Raw genomic sequence first — 24,553 nt, 5'->3', positions numbered from 1 at the left:
TTTTGAATTTGGGGGACATTTTAGCATGGTTGTTGCTATGCAGAATGGGAGAGAGGCATCTCAGATGTGGAAGTTCAATTTTCTTACTGTCTGCTCAGAGTTTTCTTTACACCTCTATGTCCCTGAGAACTATCTCATTTTAGTATTTGTGTTACTGGGATAATCTTGGTAATATGGTTTGGATTTATGTCCCCACCCACATCTCATATTAAATTTTAATCTTCAATGTTGGAGTTGGGTTTTGATGTGAGGTGATTAAATCATGGGGGTAGTTTCTCATGGGTGGTTTAACACCATCCCCTTAGATACTGTTCTTGTAATAGCAAATGAGTTCTCATGTGATCTGGTTGTTTAAAGGTGTTTAGCACCTCCGTACACCCTCTCTATTTCTTCTGCTCTCGTCATGTGAAATGCCTCACTCCTCCTTTTCCTTCCATGATTAAAATTACCTGAGGCCTACACAGAAGTAGATGCTGGCATAGACTCTGTACTGCCTTTATAACCATGAGTCCATTAAATTTCTTTTCTTTATAAACTACCCGGTCTACAGTATTTTTATAGCACTGCAAGAATGAACTCATACAGAAAATTGGTACAGAGGAATGGAGCATTGCTATAAAAATACCTGAAAATATGGAAGCAGCTTTGGAACTGGGTAATGAGCAGAGGTTGAAAAAGTGTGGAGGGCCCAGAAGATAGCAGAAAGATGAGGGAAAGTTTGAAACTTCCTAGAGACTGGTTGAATTCTTATGACCAAAATGCTGGTAGTCAATCCTGGCTTTATTGATATGGACAATGAAGGCCAAGCTGAGGAGGTCTCACATGGAAATGAGGTACTTATTCAGAACTGAAGCAAATGTAACTTTTGTTATGCATTAGTAAAGAGGTTGACGGGGATTCAGATAGAAGATGGCCGCTTAGGAGGAAGTCGGGATTGCAGCTCCGAGAGAAGGCGCAGAGGGTGAGTGGACGCCGCATTTCCAGACGGACTTTTACTGCCCACAGACCAGGAGATTCACAGGAGGAAAAGCCCCACGGGTCGCCAGCACCGCTGGTTTGAGCGGAGTGGCCGCTCAGCCTACGCCCTGGAGCGGGGGGCAGTGGCTTCTTATGCAGAGCGAGAGAGACAGAGTTCCCTCTGAGCCAGCAAGGGGAGCTGAAGCAGGGAGCCAAGCCAGGAGACCCCCGGGCAAGGGAGCGCCAGGAATCTCAGAGCCGCTGCTTCGGCTGACGCAGCAGCACACAGGGCAGCGGATTTTAACGGCCCACAGACCAGGAGATTCACAGGCGGTGAAGCTCCCCGGGTTCCCAGCGCCACTGGTTGGACCGGAGCAGCCGCTCGGCTTGCACGGGGGGGCAGGGAGCAGCGGCTCCTTGAACAAAGTGAACGAGACTGTGTCCCCTCGGGGCCAGCAAGGGGAGCTGTGGCAAGGAGGCAAGCCAAGAAATCACCGGACAAAGAGGGCCCCTCTGGAAACATGGCTGAACCCGGGACGGTCCAGCTCTGTGTGGGAGGGGCGTCCTCCATGGGGAAACACCCTGCAGTTCCCGGGCAATTTTCGGTAACCAAGACAACCTGCCACTACAGAGACTCCGTCACTACAGGGGCAGGCCAGCATAGCGGAAGCAGTTCTAACTACACCCACAGGACTGCAGGGAAGCTCACACGGAAGCTGGGCGAAGCCCAAAACAGCTCAGCGAAGCCTCTGCAGGCTGAGTGTGACTAGACTGCCACCTTGTGGGCAGGGAAAACGGTAGCAACACAGCTAAAAAACATAAAGTGCTAAACCCCTGGGCCAGAACACCTGGGGAGAAGAAAAGGGGGTTTATGAGTTCAGCTGCTGCAGACTTAAAACTACCAAAATCAGAAAGACAGCAACTACAAAGTCAATAGGCAGATAAATCCACAAAGATGGGAAGAAAGCAGCGCAAAAAGGATGAAAACACCCAAAACCAGAACACCTCTCCCCCTACAAGGCAGCATAACTCCTCACCAGCACGGGAACAAGACTGGACGGAGAATGAGTGTGATGAAATGACAGAATCAGCTTTCAGAAAATGGATAATAAGAAACTTCTGTGAGCTAAAAGAACATGTTCTAACCCAATGCAAAGAAACTAAGAACCTTGAAAAAAGACTTGATGAAATGCTAACGAGAATGGACAACTTAGAGAGGAATATGAATGAATTGATGGAGCTGAAAAACACAACACGAGAACTTCGCGAAGCATGTACAAGTTTCAACAGCAGAATTGACCAAGCAGAAGAAAGGATATCAGAAGTTGAAGATCAACTCAATGAAATAAAACGAGAAGGGAAGATTAGAGAAAACAAGGTAAAAAGGAATGAACAGAGTCAATAAGAAATATGGGACTACATGAAAAGACCTAATCTACGTTTGATAGGTGTACCTGAATGTGATGAAGAGAATGCATCCAAGCTGGAAAATACTCTTCAGGATATTATGCAGGAAAACTTCCCCAACCTAGCAAGGCAGGCCAATATTCAAGTCCAGGAAATACAGAGAACACCACAAAGATATTCCTCTAGAAGAGCAACCCCAAGGCACATAATCATCAGATTCACCAGGGTTGAAATGAAGGAGAAAATACTAAGGGCAGCCAGAGAGAAAGGTCGGGTTACCCACAAAGGGAAACCCATCAGACTCACAGCAGATCTCTCAGCAGAAACCCTACAGGCCAGAAGAGAGTGGGGGCCGATATTCAACATCCTTAAAGAAAAGAACTTTCAACCCAGAATTTCATATCCAGCCAAACTAAGCTTCATAAGTGAAGGAAAAATAAAATCCTTTGTGAACAAGCAAGTACTCACAGATTTCATCACCACCAGACCAGCTTTACAAGAGCTCCTGAAGGAGACACTACACATAGAAAAAAAGAACCAGCACCAGCCACTCCAAAAATGCACGAAATGGTAAAGAGCAGCAACACAATGAAGAATCTGCATCAACCAATGGGCAAAACAGCCAGCTAGCATCAAAATGACAGTACTAAACTCACACATAACAATATTAACCCTAAATGTAAATGGACTAAATGCCCCAATCAAAAGACACAGACTGGCAAATTGGATAAAAAGCCAAAACCCATCAGTGTGCTGTATCCAGGAAACCCACCTCACATGCAAGGATACACAAAGGCTCAAAATAAAGGGATGGAGGAAGATTTACCAAGCAAATGGAGAGCAAAAAAAAGCAGGAGTTGCAATCCTCATCTCTGATAAAATAGACTTTAAAGCAACAAAGATCAAAAGAGACAAAGAAGGACATTACATAATGGTAAAAGGATCAATACAACAAGAAGAGCTAACGATCCTAAATATATATGCACCTAATACAGGAGCACCCAGATACATAAGGCAAGTTCTTAAAGACTTACAAAGAGACATAGACTCCCACACATTAATACTGGGAGACTTCAACACACCATTGTCAATATTAGACAGATCAACAAGACAGAAAATTAATAAGGATATCCAGGACTTGAACTCAGACCTGGAACAAGCAAACCTAATAGACATTTACAGAACTCTCCAGCTCAAATCCACGGAATATACATTCTTCTCAGCACCACATCACACCTACTCTAAAATTGACCACATAATTGGAAGTAAATCACTCCTCAGCAAATGCAAAAGAAGGGAAACCATAACAAACAGTCTCTCAGACCACAGTGCAATCAAGTTAGAACTCAGAATTCAGAAGCCAACCCAGAACCGCACATCCTCATGGAAATTGAACAACTTTCTCCTGAATGTTGACTGGATAAACACTGAAATGAAGGCAGAAATAAAGATGTTCTTCGAAACCAACGAGAACGAAGACACCACATACCAGAATCTCTGGGACACATTTAAAGCAGTCTCTAGAGGAAAATATATAGCAATAAGTGCCCACATGAGAAGAAAGGAGAGAACTAAAATTGACACCCTATCATCAAAATTGAAAGAGCTAGAGGAGCAAGATCAAAAAAACTCAAAACCTAGCAGAAGACAAGAAATAACTAAGATCAAAGCAGAAATGAAGGAGATAGAGACACGAAAAACCCTACAAAAAATCAATAAATCCAGAAGCTGGTTTTTTGAAAAGATCAACAAAATAGACAGACCACTAGCCAAACTAATAAAAAAGAAAAGAGAGAATAACCAAATAGATGCAATAAAAAATGATAAAGGGGATATCACCACAGATGCCACAGAAATTCAAACCATCATCAGAGATTATTACAAACAACTCTATGCACATAAATTAGAAAACCTGGAAGAAATGGATAAATTCCTGGACAGTAGTCTCCTCCCATGCCTAAACCAGGAAGAAGTCGAAACCCTGAATAGACCAATAACAAGGTCTGAAGTCGAGGCAGCAATTAAGAGCCTACCACCCAAAAAAAGCCCAGGCCCAGATGGTTTCACAGCCGAATTCTACCAGACATACAAAGAGGAACTGGTACCATTCCTACTGAAACTATTCCAAATAATCCAAAAAGAGGGAATCCTTCCCAAATCATTTTATGAGACCAACATCATCCTAATACCAAAACCCGGCAGAGACTCAACAAGAAAAGAAAACTACAGGCCAATATCCATGATGAACATAGATGCAAAAATCTTCAATAAAATTCTGGCAAGCCGACTACAACAGCACATCAAAAAGCTTATCCACCATGATCAAGTACGATTCATCCCGGGGATGCAAGGCTGGTTCAATATACGCAAGTCTATAAATGTAATTCACCACATAAACAGAACCAAAAACAAAAACCACATGATTATCTCAATTGATGCAGAGAAGGCCTTCGACAAAATTCAACAGCCCTTTATGCTAAAAACCCTCAATAAACTAGGTATCGACGGAACGTATCTCAAAATAATAAAAGCTATTTATGACAAACCGACAGCCAATATCATACTGAATGGGCAAAAACTGGAAGCATTCCCTTTGAAATCTGGCACTAGACAAGGATGCCCTCTCTCACCACTCCTATTCAATATAGTACTGGAGGTTCTGGCCAGAGCAATCAGGCAAGAAAAAGAAATAAAGGGTATTCGATTAGGAAAGGAGGAAGCCAAATTGTCTCTATTTGCAGACGACATGATTGTATATCTAGAAGACCCTATCGTCTCAGCCCAAAATCTCCTGAAACTGATAAGCAACTTCAGCAAAGTCTCAGGATACAAAATCAATGTGCAAAAATCACAAGCATTCCTATACACCAATAACAGACTTAAAGAGAGCCAAATCAAGAACGAACTGCCATTCACAATTGCTACAAAGATAATAAAATACCTAGGAATACAACTAACAAGGAACGTAAAGGACCTCTTCAAGGAGAACTACAAATCACTGCTCAACGAAATAAGAGAGGACACAAACAGATGGAGAAACATTCCATGTTCATGGTTAGGAAGAATTAATATTGTGAAAATGGCCATACTGCCCAAAGTAATTTACAGATTCAATGCTATCCCCATCAAGCTACCAATGACCTTCCTCACAGAACTGGAAAAAATCACCTTAAACTTCATATGGAACCAAAAGAGAGCCCGCATAGCCAAGTCAATTCTAAGCAAAAAGAACAAAGCAGGAGGCATCACACTACCGGACATCAAACTCTACTACAAGGCTACAGTAATCAAAACAGCATGGTACTGGTACCAAAACAGAGATATAGACCAATGGAACAGAACAGAGGCGTCGGAGGCGACACAACATATCTACAACCACCTGATCTTTGACAAACCTGAAAAAAACAATCAATGGGGAAAGGATTCCATGTTCAATAAGTGGTGTTGGGAAAACTGGCTAGCCATATGCAGAAAGCAGAAACTCGACCCCTTCCTGACACCTTACACTAAAATTGACTCCAGATGGATTAAAGACTTAAACATAAGACGTAACACCATAAAAACACTAGAAGGAAACCTAGGCAAAACCATTCAGGACATAGGCGTAGGCAAGGACTTTATGACCAAAACACCAAAAGCATTGGCAACAAAAGCCAAAATAGACAAATGGGACCTCATCAAACTCCACAGCTTTTGCACGGCAAAAGAAACAGTCAATAGAGTGAATCGGCAACCAATAGAATGGGAAAAAATTTTTGCAGCCTACCCGTCTGACAAAGGGCTGATATCCAGAATTTACAATGAACTAAAAAAGATTTACAAGAAAAAAACAAACAAGCCCATTCAAAAATGGGCGAAGGATATGAACAGATACTTTACAAAAGAAGACATACATGAGGCCAACAAACATATGAAAAAATGCTCATCATCACTGGTCATTAGTGAAATGCAAATCAAAACTACATTGAGATACCATCTCATGCCAGTTAGAATAGCGATCATTAAAAAATCTGGAGACAACAGATGCTGGAGAGGATGTGGAGAGATAGGAACACTTTTACACTGTTGGTGGGAGTGTAAATTAGTTCAACCACTGTGGAAAACAGTGTGGCGATTCCTCAAGGACCTAGAAATAGAAATTCCATTTGACCCAGCAATCCCATTACTGGGCATATATCCAAAGGATTATAAATCGTTCTACTATAAGGACACATGCACACGAATGTTCATTGCAGCACAGTTTACAATAGCAAAGACCTGGAACCAGCCCAAATGCCCATTGATGATAGACTGGACAGGAAAAATGTGGCACATATACACCATGGAATATTATGCAGCCATTAAAAAGGAGGAGTTCACATCCTTCGTAGGGACATGGATGAACCTGGAAAACATCATTCTCAGCAAACTGACACAAGAACACAAAATCAAACACCACATGTTCTCACTCATAGGCGGGTGTTGAACAAGGAGAACACATGGACACAGGGAGGGGAGCACTATACACGGGGGTCTGTTGGGGGGGGAGGGGGGATAGTGGGGGGGTGGGGAGTTGGGGAGGGATAGCATGAGGAGAAATGCCAGATATAGGTGAAGGGGAGGGAGGCAGCAAATCATACTGCCACGTGTGCACCTGTGCAACAACCTTGCATGTTATTCACATGTACCCCAAAACCTAAAATGCAATAAAAAAAAAAAAAAAAAGAGGTTGACTGCATTGTGCCCCTGTTGTAGGAATCTGAGAAATTTTGAACTTCAGAGTGATAATTTGGGGTTACTGGCAGAAAAAAAATTCTAAGTAGCAAAGCACCTTGAAGATCTGATCTGGCTGCTTCTATCAATTTATGCTCATTTGCATGAGTAAAGAAATGACCTGAACCTGAACTTATATTTAAAAAAGAAACTGAGCATTAGGGTTTGGAAAATTCACAGCCTGGCCTGGTAGAAAAGTCTAATTTCTGGGAAGGAATTCAGACATTTTGCAGAAATTTTATAAGTAAAAGTACACCAAGTACTAATAGCAAAGACAATGGGGAGACCGTCTAGAAGGCATTTTAGAGGACTTTGTGGCAGTCCCTTCCTTCACAGGCCCAGAAGCTTAGGAGCACAGAATGGATTCATGGACCAATATCAGGGACCCACTGACCTGTGCAGCCTCAGGACACTTCTCCCTGTATCCTAGTCACTGCATCTCCGGCTCTGGCTAAAATAAGTTCAGGTATAGCTCAGGCCACAGCATCAGAGAGTGTAAGCTGTAAGCTTTGGCAGCTTCCATGTGATGTTAAGTCTGTGGGTGCACAGAGTGCAAGAGTTGAGGTTTTGGAGCCTCTGCCTAGATTTTGGAAGATGCATGGAAAAGCTAAAATATCCATTCAGAAGCCTGCAGCAGAAGTGGAGCCATCATGAAGAATCTCTACTAAGGCAGTGTGGAGGGGAAATGTGGAGTTGGTGTCCTTACAGAGTCCCTACAGAGGCACTGTGTAGTTGAACTGTGAGGAGAGGGCCACCATATTCCAGAACCCAGAATTGTACATCCACTGGCAGCTTGCACCCAGCACCTGCAAAAGCTACAGGCACTCAACATCAGCCCTTCAGACAGCTGTAGGGGAAGAACCCTGCAAAACCACAGGGGTGGAAATGCCCAAGGCCTTGGGAGCCCACCCCTTGCACAAGTGTGGTCTGGATGTCAGTCATGGAATTAAAGGAGATTATTTTGAAGTTATAAGATTTAATGACTGCTCTGCTGGGTTTCAGACATGTATGGGGCTCATAGCCCCTTTCTTTTGTTAGATTTCACTCTTTTGGAATGGGAATATTTACCCAATGCCTGTGTACCCATTGAATCTTGGAAATAACTAACTTTTTTTTTTTTTGGTTTTAGGGGCTTATGGACAGAAGGGAATATCCTTGTCTCAGATCAGACTTCAGACTCTGTACTTTTGAGTTGATGCTGGAATGAGTTAAGATTTTGGGAGACTGTTGGGAAGGCAAAATTGTATTTTTCCATGTGAAAAGGACATGAGATTTGGGAAGGGCCAGAGAAAAATGATATGATTTGGATCTCTGGTCCACTGAGATCTCATGTTAAATTGTAATCCCCAGTGTTGGAGACGGGGCCTGGTAAGAGGTGATTGACACATAGGGGTGGCTTCTCAGGAATGATTTAACACAATCCACATGGGTGCTATTCTCATGATAGTGAGTTCTTGTGACATCTGGTTGTTTAAAAGTGTGTAGCACCTCGTTCTCTTTCTTTTCCTCCTGATGCAGCCATGTGAAGGGCCTTGCTCCTTCTTTACCTTCCACTATGATTGAAAGCTTGCTAAAGACTCCCCAGAAGTAGATGCTGCTATGCTTTCTGTACAACCTGCCAAACCAGAAGCCAACTAAACCCCTTTTCTTTGAAAGTTACCCTGTCTCAGGTATTTCTTTATAGCAGTGTGAAAATGATCAAATACACTTGGTGATAATTTTGATACTGTATATTTGTTTTTGATTTTCCTTGGGGAGGTATGGAGGTATAATGCCAGATTGCTTCTACCTCACCATTTTGAACCAGAAGTCCTAATATTGTCTTTCTTCTATTATCATTTTCTTATTATATAATTTATTTTATATGAACTGCCCAAAATAGGCAAATTGATAAGGGCAGAATGTAGATTATTAATTTCTTAGTCCTGAAGTTGAATGGCTAAGTGACTGACTGCTTATAGATATAGATTTTTGTGGAAAAGGAGAGGAATGGTCTAAAATTAGATTGTGGTGACGATCTTACAACCTTACGAATATATTAAAAATATTGGCCTGCACATTTCAAATGGGTGAATTTTAATGTGAATTATATTTCAATAAATTTGTTTCTAAAAAATCTTTGTCATATAATTTTAACATTTGATTTATATTGCTTTTGGCAACAGTTGATTATCTTTTCTCATGAAAGTTGTATATTAGTATTCCAGGGCTACCATAACAAAATACCACATATTGGGTGGTTTAAACAGCAGAAATGTATTGTCTCACAGATCTGGTGGTTAGAAGCCCAATATTTTGGCAGGACTAGTGTCTTCTGAAAGCTGTGAGAGAGACTCTTTCATGACTACCACCTAGCTTCTAGTGGTATAGCATAGGTTCTGACTACTTTTATGGGCTGTATTTACAATTACAATTTATTTTCTTTCTTTTTTTCTTTTTTTGAAACAGAGTCTCGCACTTTTACCAGGCTAGAGTGCAGTGGCATGATATTGGCTCACTGCAATCTCCAACTTCTGGGTTCAAGTGATACCCCTGCCTAACACTCCTGAGTAGCTGGGACTACAGGCATGCACCACCACGACAGGCTAATTTTTTTGTATTTTAGTAGAGACAAGATTTTACCATTTTGGCCAGGATGGTCTCAATCTCCTGACCTTGTGATCTGCCTGCCTCAGCCTCCCAAAGTGCTGGAATTACAGGTGTGAGCAACAGCTCCTGGCCCTACAATTTAGTTTGCTAAACCTTCTCAGTATTATTATGATCTGCTTCATTCTGTTTCTGCTTGATATCTTGCTTTATTCATGCTGGTGCCACCTATGGGAATGCAACTAACACCAATCCAGGGTTATTGGTGTTAGTTGAGAGTAAAGGATATCATTCCTAGCATACAGAAAGCATTTCCACTGGCCTGTATTTCAACCACCAAATTCCAGTAGGCTTCTCATGATATTTTTACTAATGGCACCAGGTATGGAAAGCACCTATCTGTAACATATTTTTTGACTGAATGAAGGACCAAAAGTTCCAGAGTCTCATTGGTGAAGATTCAAGAGTCCATGGACTTTATTCATCTACTACTGCTGAGTAGAGGACCAAGAATTGTTTGGCATGGTTGCCTTCTCCCATTTGGTGCAAGTCCAGAGGATACCTTTCTTGTATCTCTTTCTGCCAGTTTATGGAAGCCAGGAGCTGCCAGGTCTAAGTGGCTATCTGCCACTGGGTGGAAATCTGTGAGACACTGGGAACCACTGGTTCCAGAGAAGCCTGCCTGCAATTTGACAAGTGGGTTATGTTTGCCTCCCTTATTGCTGTTGCCAATGCTATAGACAGATTGCTTACAGCTGCCAGTGGCCAAAGTTAGAGAAAGTGCTGGGTTTGATTATTTTGAATGTCACAGTTGGACTGACTCACTGCTGCTGACTGAAGGATGGATTGTACCCCTTACCACCTGTTCTGCAGGTACTTCTTCTGTTGGCAGATTGGGGTAGATTTGTTACCTCCTCTGAGCTGTCAGTGTGGGAAGATCCAGCTGTCTACACTGGTTTATATTTAATTCTAATATACACAAAGAATTTATTTATAAGAAGACTTGTGTTTCTGCACAAAATGGAATATCAGGGACCAGCTTTATCCTCCTACTTGAAACAATTTTTTAAGACAAAATATATGAAGCAGCAGTTCAAAAAATGAGGCAGTGAAGGACAGTGAGATCTGAGAATCATGATGCAAACAAGATGAGCCTTGTAATTGCCTCAGATTACTTACATGATAGTCTCCAGAACTCAGTGCAGAAAAGGGAAATCTAGCTATAGACCCCCAGAGTTGAAGAAATAAAGCTTAGAGTTGAACAAAATCACAGCAACTAGAGTCTAAGCTTAAAGGAGAAGAGAGATAACTCATTGGAGAGAGGGGAGAGCATTAACAAAGAGCGCCACTTAAACTTGCAGCAGATTACTGTTTAATGCTTAAATGTAAGAAAAGTACCCAAAGAGGAAAAAGAAACACGTGAAAGAAACTGAGGAACAAACACCCAGAACTCACTCATAAGTGGTCCCTCTTCCAATCATTTAGACTAGAAAATTACATCATATATAGGATACTGATAAGCTACTGAAAAGGGTCTTGTTTCAATACTGGGGGATAATTATCTGTAGAGCAAATACTGCTCTATGCCTTCATAATAAAAATGGAACCAGAAAGACTCAAAAACTATTTCCGTGTAACTTAATCATATTACAGAGAATAATCTCAAGAATATAGGAATATAAAAAAGTCTAACATCTAAGACTACTACCAGGATGGTAGAACAGAAAGCCCTGAATTCTCCATCACCCCATAGACACCATTTTAACATAGATGCATGGATCAATTATCTTTTAAGAAATCTAGCTAAGAGGCTCCTGCATCCCAGGAGAGTACAAAATCAGCAATATCAAAACTGGTTACAAAAGAAAAGAAAAGAAAGAAAGAAGGACAAGATATCATTTTGCCAAGATCCTCATCTTGGCATAGCACTGTATGAGCAGAAGGGAATTTTCAAATTCCAACTTTCCCCTAAGGAGCAAAGGAGGTAGTTTGCACATCTAACATGCCAACTTCTCTGATTGCTACCTTAGGGACTGGTTTATCTTCCATGTACAGAAAGCTGTTAGCGCTTGCCAAACTATAGTGCCCTGTGGGCTACAGAGAACAAAGTAGTAGTTAGAATAAGCATTTGAGAACCCACCACAGCTTGTCTCTTTGACTCAGTGTAGAGCAAGTGAGTAATAAGCTTCAGCTTTTGGTTTCTCCCTCAGAGTTCCAAAATCAGAAACTACCCAAGGGATTGACTCCTGTTCCACTTGTTTTAGAGTGCTGATGAGACCTGGAACACTCTAGATGCCTGGAGACCGCTAACAAAAATGGTCGTTTGGACTAGCATGAAAGTTTGAGAAGCTCATATTCTATATATTAAAAATGTTAAGTAAAACTAAAGAAAATTATAAAAACAACCCAATTCACACTTCTAAAGATAAAAACTACAATGAACAAAATGAAAAATACATTGTATGAAATTAACAGCAGAGTATATATTTCAGAAGAAAAGATAAGTGAAGTTGATGAAATACCACTATAAACTATCTGAAATAAAACAGAAAAGTATAGTCAAAAAAAAATAGCAAAGCACCAGTAACCTGAAGGACAGCTCCAATAAGGCTATTATGTATGAAACTGGAATTCAAGAAGGAATAGAGAAGGGAAAGGAAAAAAAAATAAAGAATAATAGCCAAAATTTTCTAAATTAGATGAAAATAGATACAAGAAGCTCAATGAACCCTAAGTATGAGGAACATGAAGAACAATATGTTAAGACATGTCTTAATCATATTGTTCAAAACAAGTGCAAAGAAAATCTTAAAATCATCCAGAGAAAAAGACATGTTACAGTAGATTTGTAATTGGAAACAATGCAAACAAGAAGATTGTGCATCTATCTATATATATATATTTTTTAAGTTGTGATGGTTAATTTTATATGCTACCTTGACTGGGCCATGATGCCCAGAAAGTTGGTCAAACATTATTCTAGGTGTTTCTGACAGTGTGATATTGAGATTTAAATTAGTAAACTTTGAGTGAAGAAATTTATCTTCCATAATGTGCCATACCTCCTCCAATAAACTAAATGCCTTTACAGAACAATTAGTGACATCCCCCAGTGAGAAGAAATTGTGCCAAGAGATTGCCTTTGAACTTAAATTGCAACAGTGACCATTCCCTGGGGTTCCAGCCTGACAAATCCGAGACTTAAATTGCAACATTAGGCCAGGAGCGGTGGCTCACACCTGTAATTCCAGCACTTTGAAAGGCCAAGGTGGGCAGATCACAAGGTCAGGAGTCCAAGACCAGCCTGGCCAATATGGCTAAACTCCGTCTCTACTAAAAATACAAAAAAATTAGTTGAGCATGGTGCCACATGCCTGTAATCTCAGCTACTAAGGAGGCTAAGGCAGGAGAATTGCTTGAACCTGGGAGGCGGAGGTTGCAGTGAGCCAAGATCAAGCCACTGCACTCGAATCTGGAGGACAGAGCTCAAAAAAAAAAAAAAAAAAAAAAATTGCATCATTGGTTCTTTTGTGGGACTTTAGCCTGCTATCCTAACCTACATATTTTGGACTTGCCATCCTCCCCAATCATGTAAATCAATTTCCTTTTTTTTCAATTCCTTTTAAAATTATACCTTAAGTTCTGGGATACATGTACAGAAAGTGCAAGTTTGTTACGCAGGTATACATGTACCATGGTGGTTTGCTGCACCTATCAACCGTCATCTACCTTAGGTATTTCTCCTAATGCTATTCCTCCCCTAGCACTCCAACCACTGACAGACCCTGACGTGTGATGTTTCCCTCCCTGTGTCCATGAGTTCTCATTGTTAAACTCCCACTTATAAGTGACAACACGTGGTGTTTGGTTTTCTGTTCCTGTGTTAGTTTGCTGGGAATGATGGTTTCCAGCTTCATCCATGTCCCTGCAAAGGACATAAACTCATCCTTTTTTTATGGCTGCATAGCATTCCATGGTGTATGTGTGCTGCATTGTCTTTACCCAGTCTATCATTGATGGGTATCTGGGTTGGTTACAAGTCTTTGCTATTGTGAATAGTGCTTCAATAAACATATGTGTGCATGTGTCTTGATAGTAGAATGATTTATAATCATTTGGGTATATACCCAGTAATGGGATTGCTAGGACAAATGGTATTTCTTGTTCTAGATCCTTGAGGAATCACCACACTGTCTTCTACAATGGTTGAACTAATTTACACTTCCAAAAGCAGTGTGAAGCAGTTCCTATTTCTCCACATCCTCTCCAGCATCTGTTGTTTCTTGATTTTTTAATGATCGCCATTCTAACTGGAGTAAGATGGTATCACATTGTGGTTTTCATTTGCACTTCTCTAATGACCAGTGATGATAAGCATTTCTTCATATGTTTCTTGGCCACATAAACATCTTCTTTTGAGATGTGTCTGTTCATATCCTTCGTCCATTTGTTGATGGAGTTGTTCATTATTTTTCTTGTTAATTTGTTTAAGTTCCTTTTTGATTCTGGATATTAGCTCTTTCACAGATGGATAGATTGCAAAAATTTCTTCTATTCTGTAGGTTGCCTGCTCACTGTGATGATAGTTTTTATTTTCTTTTTGGTCTGCCAAAGCTCTTTAATTTAATCAGATCCCATTTGTCAATTTTGGCTTTTGTAGCCATTGCTTTTGTTGTTTTAGTCATAAAGTCTTTGCACATGCCTATGTCCTGAATGGTATTGCTTAGGTTTTCTTCTAGGGTTTTTATGGTTTTAGGTCTTACATTTAAGTCTGTAACTCATCTTGAGTGAATTTTTGTATAAGATGTAAGGAAAAGGTCCTGTTTCAGTTTTCTGCATATGACTAGACAGTTTTTCCAACACAATTTATTAAATAGGGAATTCTTCCCTCATTACTTGTTTTTGTCAAATTTGTCAAAAATCAGATGGTTGTAGATATGTGGTGTTTTTTCTGAGGTTGCTGTTCTGTTTCATTGGTCTATATATCTGTTGTTGTACCAGTAGCATGCTGTTTTGGTTACTACAGCCTTGTAGTATAGTTTGAAGTCAGGTGGCATGATGCCTCCAGCTTTATTCTTTTTGCTTAAAATTGTCTTGGCTATACAAGCTTTTTTTGATTTCACATAAAATTTAAAGTAGTTTTTTTTAATTTTGTGAAAAAACTCAATGATAGCTTGACAGGGATAGCATTGAATCTATAAATTACTTTAGGCAGTATGGCCATTTATACAATATTGATTTTTCCCATCCATGAGCATGAAATGTTTTTCCATTTGCTTGTGTTCGCTCTTATTACCTTGAGCAGTAGTTTGTAGTTCTCCTTGAAGAGGTCTTTCACATCCCTTGTAAGTTGCAATCCTAGATGTATTATTCACTTTATAGCATTTGTGAATGGGAGTTCATTCATGATTTGGCTCTCTGTCTGTTATTGGTTTATAGGAATGCTTGTGTTTTTTGCACATAGATTTTGTATCCTGAGACATAGCTGAAGTTGCTTACCAGGTTAAGGAGTTTTAGGGATGAGATGATGGGTTTTCTAAATATACAATCATGTCATCTGTAAACAGACAGTTTGACTACCTCTCATCGTAATTGAATATCCTTTATTTCTCTTTCTTGCCTGATTGCCCTGCCCAGACCTTCCAATACTATGTTGAATAGGAGTGGTGAGAGAGGGCATTTTTGTCTTGTGCCAGTTTTCAAAAAGGATGTTTCTAGCTTTTGCCCATTCAGTATGATGATTGGCTCTGGGTTTGTCATAAATAGCTCATATTATTTTGAGATACATTCCATCAATACCTAGTTTATTGACAGTTTTTATCATGAAGGGGTGTTGAATGATATCAAAGGCTTTTTTACATCTATTGAGATAATCATGTGGTTTTTGTCATTGGTTTTGTTAATGTGATGGATTATGTTTATTGATTTGCATATGTTGAACTGGTCTTGTATTCCAGGTAGCTGAGCTGATAGTGGTGGATAAGCTTTTTGATGTGCTGTTGAATTAAATTTGCCAGTATTGTATTGAATATTTTTGCATCAATGTACATCAGGGATATTGGCCTGAAATTTTCTGTGTGTGTGTGTGTGTGTGTGTGAGTGTCTGCCAGGTTTTGGTATTAGGATGATGCTGACCCAATAAAGTAAGTAATGAAAAATTTTGGTTTTTTCTATTGTTTGGAATAGTTTTAGAAGGAATTGTACCAGCTCTCCTTTATATCCCTGGTAGAAATCGGCTGTGAATACATCTGGTCCTGGGCTTTTTTTGGTTGGTGGGCTATTAATTACTGCCTCAATTTCAGAACTTGTTATCTGTCTATTCAGGGATTTGACTTCTTCCTGGTTTAATCTTGGGAGGGTGTATGAGTCTAGGAATTTATCCATTCCTTCCAGATTTTCTAGTTTATTTGCATAGAGGTGTTTATAATATTCTCTGATGGTAGTTTGTCTTTCTGTGGGATCAGTGGTGATATCCCCTTTATCATTTTTTATTGTATCTATTTAATTCTTTTTCTTCTTTATTAGTCTGGCCAGCAATCTATCTATTTTGTTAATCTTTTTTTTTTTCATAAAAAAAAATAAACAGCTCCTGGATTCATTGATTTTTTGAGGGGTTTTTTGTGTCTTTATCTTTTTCAGTTCTGCTCTGATCTTAGTTATTTCTTGTCTTCTGCTCGTTTTTGAATTTGTTTGCTCTTGCTTCTCTAGTACTTTTAATTGTGATGTTAGGGTGTCAATTTCAGATCTTTCCCACTTTCTTCTGTGGGCATTTACTGCTATAAATTTTTCTATAAACACTGCTTTAGCGGTGTCCCAGAGATTCTGATACATTGTGTCTTTTGTGTCTTTGTTCTAATTGGTTTCAAATAATTATTCATTTTTGCCTTAATTTCGTTATTTACGCAGTAGTCATTCAGCAGCTGGTTTTTCAGTTTCCACGAAGTTGTGCAGTTTTGAGTGATTTTCCTAACCTGGGTTCTAATTTGATTGCACTGTGGTCTGAGAGACTGTTTGTTATGATTTCTGTTCTTTTGCATTTGCTGAGAAGTGTTTTACTTCCAATAATGTGGTCAATTTTAGAATAATTGTGATGTGGTGCTGAGAAGAATGTATATTCTGTTGATTTGGGGTGAAGTGTTCTGAGATGTCTATTAGGTCTACTTGGTCCAGAGCTGAGTTCAAGTTTTGCATATCTTTGTTAATTTTCTGTCTCATTGACCTGTCTAATATTGACAGTGGGGTGTTAAAGTCTCCCACTATTATTGTGTGGGAGTCTACATCTCCTTGTACGTCTCTAACTATTTGCTTTATGAATCTGGATGCTCCTGTATTGGGTGCACATATATTTAGAATAGTTAGCTCTTCTTGTTGCATTGATCCTTTTATCATTATGTAATACCCTTCTTGTCCTCTTTGATCTCTGTTGGTTTAAAGCCTGTTTTATCAGAGACTAGGATTGCAACCTCTGCTTTTTTTTGGCTTTCTGTGTGCTTGGTAAATCTTCCTCCATCTCTTTATTTTGAGCCTATATGTGTCTTTGCACGTGAGATAAGTCTCCTGAATACAGCACACCAATGGGTCTTTACTCTCTTCAATTTGCCAGTCTGTGTATTTCAATTGGGGCATTTAGTCCATTTACATTTAAAGTTAATAATGTTATGTATAAATTAGATCCTGTCATTGTGTTGCTAGCTGGTTATTTTGCCTTTTAGTTAATGCAGCTTTTTCATATTATCTATGGAATTTACAATTGGTATGTTTTTGCTTGGCTGGTACCAGTTTTTCATTTCTGTATTTAGTGCTTTCTTCAGGAACTTTTGTAAGGCAGGCCTGGTGGTGACAAAATCTCTCAGCATTTGCTTGTGTGTAAAGGAGTTTATTTCTCCTTTGCTTATGAAGCTTAGCTTGGCTGGATATGAAATTCTGGATTTAGAATTCTTGTCTTTAAGAATGTTGAATATTAGCCCCCACTCTCTTCTGACTTGTAGGGTTTCTGGAGAGAGACCCACTGTTATTCTGATAAGCTTCCCTTTGTGGGTAACCCCTTAGTATTTTTTTCATTCATTTCAACCTTAGGGAATATGACGAATATGTGTCTTGGGGTTGCTGTTGTCGAGGAGTATCTTTATAATGTCCTCTGTATTTCCTGAATTTGAACATTGGCCTGCCTTACTAGGTTGAGGAAGTTCTCATGGGTAATATCCTGAAGAGTGTTTTCCAACTTGGTTTCATTCTCCCCGTCACTTTCAGGTACACCAATCAAATGTAGGTTTGGTCTTTTCACATAGTCCCATATTTCTGGAATGCTTTTTCATTCCTTTTCATTCTTTTTTCTCTAATCTTGTCTTCACACTTTATTTGATTCAGTTGATCTTCAGTCACTAATATCATTTTTTCCACTTGACCAATTCAGCTATTGATACTTATGTATGCTTCACAAAGTTCTTGTGCTGTGTTTTTCAGCTCCATCAGGTCATTTATGTTCTTCTCTAAACTGGTTATTCTAGTTAGCAATTTGTGTAATCTTTTTTCAAGATTCTTAGCTTCCTTGCATTGGGTCAGAACATGTTCCTTTAATTCAGAGGAGTTTGTTATTACCCACCTTCTGGAGACTACTTCTGTCAATTCATCAAACTTATTATCTGTCCAGTTTTGGTACCTTGCTGGTGAGAAGCTGTGATTCTTTGGAGGAGAAGTGGCATTCTGGTTTTTGCAATTTTCAGCCTTTTTGTGCTAGTTTTTCCTTATATTCATGATTTTTTTTTAACCTTTCCTGTTTGATATTGGTGACCTTCCAATGGGGTTTCTGTGTGGCCATCCTTTATGTTGATTTCTTTCTGTTAGTTTTCCTTCTAACAGTCAGGCCCCTCTGTAGCAGGTTTGCTGAGTTTGCTGGAGGTCTACTCCAGACCCTGTTTGCCTGGATATCACCAGTGGAGACTGCAGAACAACAAAGATTACTGCAGGGTTTGTTTGTTTGTTTGTTTGTTGGAAGTTTTATCTTAGAGGGGCACTCACCAGATGCCAAGTGGAGCTCTTTTATTTGAGGTGTCTTTTGACTCCTGCTGGGCGATGTCTCCCAGTCAGGAGGTACAAGGGTCGGGGACCCACTTGAGGAGGTAGTCTCTCCCTTACCAGAACTTGAGCACTGTGCTTCGAGATGTGCTGCTCTCTTCAGAGCCAGCAGGCAGGTATGTTTAAGTCTGCTGAAGCTGCACCCACAGCCACCCCTTTCTCATGTGCTGTGACCCAGGGAAATGGGAGTTTTGTCTATTAGCTCCTGACTGCGACTGCTACCTTTCTTTTAGAGATGCCATGCCCAGAGAGGGGAAATCTGTAGAAGCAGTCTAGCTATAGTAGCTTTGTCAAGCTGTGATGGGCTCCACCCAGTTCTAACTTCTTGAAGGCCTTATTTACACTGTTAGGGGAAAGCCACCTACTCAAGTCTCAGTAATGGCAGATACCCTTTCCCCCACCAAGTTCGAGCATCCCAGTTTGACTTCAGACTGCTGCGTTGGCAACGAGTATTTCAAGCCAGTGGATCTAAGCTAACTTGGCTCTGTGGCAGTGAGATTTACTGAGCTAGACTACTTGCCTCCCTGGCTTCAGCCCGTTTTCCAGGGGAGTGAACGGTTCTCTCTCACTGGCATTCCAGGTGCCATTGGGTATGAGAAAAAAAAAAAAAACTCCTGCACCTAGCTCAGGGTCTGCCCATATGGTCACCTGGTTATGTGGTTGAAACCCAGGACCCTGGTGGTGTAGGTACTCGAGGGAATCTTCTGGTCTGCAGACTGCAGAGACTGTGGGCAAAGCTTAGTATCTGAGCCATAATGCACAATTTTCCATGGTACAGTTCCTCACAGCTTCTTTTGGCTAGGGGAGGGAGTTCCCTGACCCCTTGTGCTTCCCAGGTGAGGTGACACCCCACCTTGCTTCGGTGAGCTAATTTCTTAATACTAAGTCAATCTCTCTCTCTTTTATTCTCTTCTTACCTCCCTTTTTCTCTCTCCCTCTGTTCCTCCCTTTCTTTTTCTCCCTATTCCCTTGACACTCCCCACATCTCTTGGTTCTGTTTTTCTGGAGAACTCTGAGTAATACCAATATCAAAAGAGAAAAACTCTCAGTCTAGATTGTATACATACCAAAAATATATTTCTCCCCAGAAATGAAAGTGAAATATTGTTTCAAACCTTAAAAGGTAGAATAATTTATCCTCAGCAGATGTACATTACAAAAATGTTAAATGAAGTTCTTCAAGCAGAAGGAAACTGATAACAGGAAAGAGTGTATCTACACAAAGAAATGATGAATCTCATAAATGAGCTGATTAGATAAATGTATAAGGTAATTTTAATTAAATCAATTAAAATGTTTATTAACTGTATTTTCTTATTTCTGCCAGAAGATACGGAGATGAGGAATGAGCATTACTCTAATCTATGTAGGAAAAATGTTAGACAGTATAGAAATTAGTAACTTTTCTTGAACCTATTGGAGAACTGATGTCAAAGTGCAGATATCTAACCCAAAACCTGGAGAAAGGTGTCTGCAGGGAACAAAACAGGATAATTTTCTACTAAAAATAGATACCACTGAATACCATATAAGCTTTAGAAAGGTTAAATATTTTGCTAGAAATATGTGGCCTACTGCTAAATACTGATTGTGGGCTAACATGAGAAAATAAAGCCTGTTTTCAGGCATAAGTGGGTTTCCATCACTTTATAGGCCTCTTCTCCAGAAAACCTATAGGGAAGACTGAGGAAGATACTAAGAAAACTCTTTCACTTCTGTCTAGAGGAAAAGAACAATAGCCACTGCTAAAATCCACCCAGACTGGTATATCTTTACTATCTACACTAAAAAGAAAGACCTTATCTGCAAGAGAGTACACTGGGAGAATTTCATTGCACCTGTGTAAGGGGACTGAATATCATCACCAAAACTGCACCCATATTCATCTCAGTAAAAGCTTCTCCATTTGGAGTTGGGATAATAATACTTGTGAAGAATATATCTTAAATTCAAAGTTCAAAATACTTGCTTACGATTGAGGTTTTAAAAGAACATCAGAGAATGGCCACATTTCTTCCTCTACCTAATCAGGCTGACAAACTTTTAATAAACATTATAGTGGAGTACAGCTGGAGAAATGGCAAGAGACTGACTCTCTATAGGAAGCAAAACAAAAGACAGATCCAAAGCCAAGTGGAGAAACAAAAACAAGGTATCTCTAGAGGTTTTTGAAATCTCCTATGTCCATGACAACAACAAAATCAAACTCTGATAACCATAGCAACAAATTCCAACTCTGGTAACCATAGCAACCAAAGCAACTAGGCAAATTTCAAACCCACTCCAACTCCTGATTAGATGAACACAAACCCCCACACTAAAGGCCCAGCAGAAGAAAAATCATGCTAACCTTGAAGTATATTTTTAAAATGATCTCACATGTGCTATTTTATAAATGGTCATCTTTCAACAACAGTAAAATTAGGTGGCACGCCAAAAAAAAAAAAAGAGATAAATGCAATCTAAAAAGACAAAGAATCTGTCTAAATCAGACTCAGATATCACATGTCTGTTGAAACTATCATTAAAACATTTGAAACAACTGCAATTAACATGTGTAATCACTGGTTCTCCAAAGCAGGTAATTTTGCCCACACAGAGTATTTGGCAACATCTGGGCACACTTACCATTGCCTTACTGGGAGGTGTGTTACTAGCATCTAGTGGGTAGAGGCCAAGGATGATGCTAAACATTCTACAAGGCACAGGACAGCATCTTATTTATTTATTCTTACAATTTTCATTTGTCTGCTGAAAGTACAGATATAATCTTCCTTGTCATCTGCTTTTACTGTTAGAGCCTTTAACATAGGAGTTTCCAATTTTGGCATAATTGATATTTTCAGGCAGATAATTCCGTTGTAAAAACAAAATGGATATGTTAATATGACTAGTAATCATTTCATGATGCGTATATATAGAAAACCAATACCTTAAATTTATATAATAAAAAAGAAAGAATAATATGGCAATGCCAGAAATAAAAATCACAATAGGGAAGTCTTGAGGGAGGGTTGTGATTTACATTCAGTGAGTAGCTAGTGGTCCCAGGTGCTGCTGGTTTGTGTGCTCTGAGGGAGCATCTTAGCTACCCACTGCTGTTAGAGGAGTCCCTCAGGCCAGAGTAAGCATTAATAATGTCTTTCATCTTTGAGTGACACTACCATGGCTTCAGCATTGTGCTCTAGTCTCTAGGACTCTACAAGAAATAGAGAAAATTAGTATTCTTGTGTTTGGATAATACAGACAAAACGACTATTCTTCACATGCTCAAAGATGACAACTTGGGCCAACATGTTCCAACACTACATTTGACGTCACAAGAGCTAACAATTGTTAGAATGACTTTTACAACTTTTATTCTATGTGGGCATGAGCAAGAATGTCGGTTTGGAAAAATTATCTCCCAGCAATTAATGGTATTTTCTTTCTCGTGAACTGTGTGGATCATTCTTGCCTCGTGGAATTCAAATATGAGCTTAATGCTTTAAATGATTGACAAAAGAGTATGCAATGTGCCTCATTTCTTAGGGAACAAAATTGACAGAACAGATAAGGAAAAAAAACTCTGTCAGATATTTCGGCTTTATGGACAAACCATGGGAAAGGGGAATGTGCTCCTGAAGAAGTTGAATGCTTGCCCCTTGTAAGTGCTTATGTGCAGTGTGCTCAAGAGGCAAGACTATGGCGAGGGTTTCCACTGGCTCTCCGGGTATATTTACTGATGTCTGAGCACTGAAAATAAAAGAGTTTTGCTTCTCTGGACTGATCCCATTCACAGTTTCCTCATGAACTTTTCAAAGAACTAAAACAGATTTACAAGAAAAAAACAAACAAGCCCATTCAAAAGTGGGCGAAGGATATGAACAGATACTTGACAAAAGAAGACATACATGAGGCCAATAAACATATGAAAAAATGCTAATCATCACTGGTCATTAGAGAAATGCAAATCAAAACTACATTGAGATACCATCTCATGCCAGTTAGAATGGCAATCATTTAAAAATCTGGAGACAACAGATGCTGGAGAGGATGTGGAGAAATAGGAACACTTTTACACTGTTGGTGGAAGTGTAAGTTAGTTCAACCATTGTGGAAGACAGTGTGGCGATTCCTCAAGGACCTAGAAATAGAAATTCCATTTGACCCAGCAATCCCATTACTGGGTATATACCCAAAGGATTATAAATCATTCTACTATAAAGACACATGCACACGTATGTTCATTGCGGCACTGTTTACAATAGCAAAAACTTGGAACCAACCCAAATGTCCATTGATGATAGACTGGATAAAGAAAATGTGGAACATGTACACCATGGAATACTACACAGTCATAAAAAACGATGAGTTCGTGTCCTTCATAAGGACGTAGATGAATCTGGAAGCCATCATTCTCAGAAAACTGACACGAGAACAGAAAACCAAACACCGCATGTTCTCACTCATAAGTGGGTGTTGAACAATGAGAACACGTGGACACAGAGAGGGGAGCATCACACATGGTGGTCAGTTTGTGGGGACTAGGGGAGGAACAGTGGGGGTGGGGGTGGCGGTTGGGAGGGATAATGTGAGGAGAAATACCAGATATAGGAAATGGGGGAATGAAGGCAGCAAACCAGCTTGCCATGTATGTACCTATGCAACAATCCTGGATGATATGCACATGTACCCCAGAACCTAAAGTACAATTAAACAAAAAAGAAATGTGTAGCAGATTATTCACTGTGGAGGAGTTAATTATAGAGTGGGTTACTGGTATTATCGTTTTTACCCATTAAGTTATAGATTTCAGCTAGTGTTTGCTTTTGTATAATACTTTCATGAAATTTTATTCCTCTATAGCATTTTGCTTTTTTATTTTCAGTTATAAAAAGTGGATTTCACTTTATAAAAGAGTTAAGAATACCTCTCATGGACCGGGCGCAGTGGCTCAAGCCTGTAATCCCAGCACTTTGGGAGGCCGAGGCGGGTGGATCACGAGGTCGGGAGATCGAGACTATCCTGGTCAACATTGTGAACCCCCGTCTCTACTAATACAAAAAAATTAGCTGGGCACGGTGGCGCGTGCCTGTAATCCCAGCTACTCAGGAGGCTGAGGCAGGAGAATTGCCTGACCCCAGGAGGCGGAGGTTGCGGTGAGCCGAGATCGTGCCATTGCACTCCAGCCTGGGTAACAAGAGCGAGACTCCGTCTCAAAAAAAAAAAAAAAAAAAAAAAAGAATACTTCTCATGTTGTCACCTACTGCAGGTGTACCTCAGCAACATTTGCACAGATTTTAGGGGAAATTTTTTTATGAATAGACACAGGACAATGTTAACAGCTTAAGGGCTCTCAATTCTATGAGTTGAGAGTTAAAAATCTGGTATTGTAGCACTTGTTTGGATCTAGAAAAAGATTTAGTTAGTGGGCTTCAAAACTTCCACTTGCAAAATTTGGTCTCTACTGGGCTACTCCTGAGCTCTTTTTCTTAAATCTATTCTCTTTGGATATCTATTTTGTCAGTGTTTAAAGACAAGGTTAAGCTATGTTGCTTTTTCAGTTTTGTTTGTTTGTTTTTGCATGAAATTGTCTTTCTTTCCAGAAATAAGTAGAGGAAAACACTAACCCAAAAACTTTCTGCAGAGATGTTTTCTTGGAAGCAGCATCACTTATAGGCAGTAAAGACTCAGTGTAAATTCACCAACATCCCTACTAGAGTAATGAGAATTAATTTTATAGAATTTCATTTTCTTAGTGCCAAGTATGAAATTGGATTTTTATAATCTTAAC

General features: G+C 39.7%; 1 long non-coding RNA gene and 1 pseudogene across 1 annotated transcript in view; both read left to right on the top strand.

Moving 5' to 3' along the window:
• The window catches only part of LOC135269216 (uncharacterized), a 295,851-nt gene that overhangs the window by 140,331 nt on the left and 130,967 nt on the right, over positions 1-24,553 (top strand). The window lies entirely within an intron of this gene.
• On the top strand, positions 21,480-22,665 carry LOC105719619 (GTP-binding protein SAR1a-like; annotated as a pseudogene).

Source organism: Aotus nancymaae, unplaced genomic scaffold, assembly GCF_030222135.1.
Source record: "Aotus nancymaae isolate 86718 unplaced genomic scaffold, 86718_ANA_hifiasm-v0.15.2.pri h1tg000004l, whole genome shotgun sequence".
Taxonomy (NCBI): Eukaryota; Metazoa; Chordata; class Mammalia; order Primates; family Aotidae; genus Aotus; species Aotus nancymaae.
This window is presented reverse-complemented; position numbering and strand designations above follow the sequence as displayed.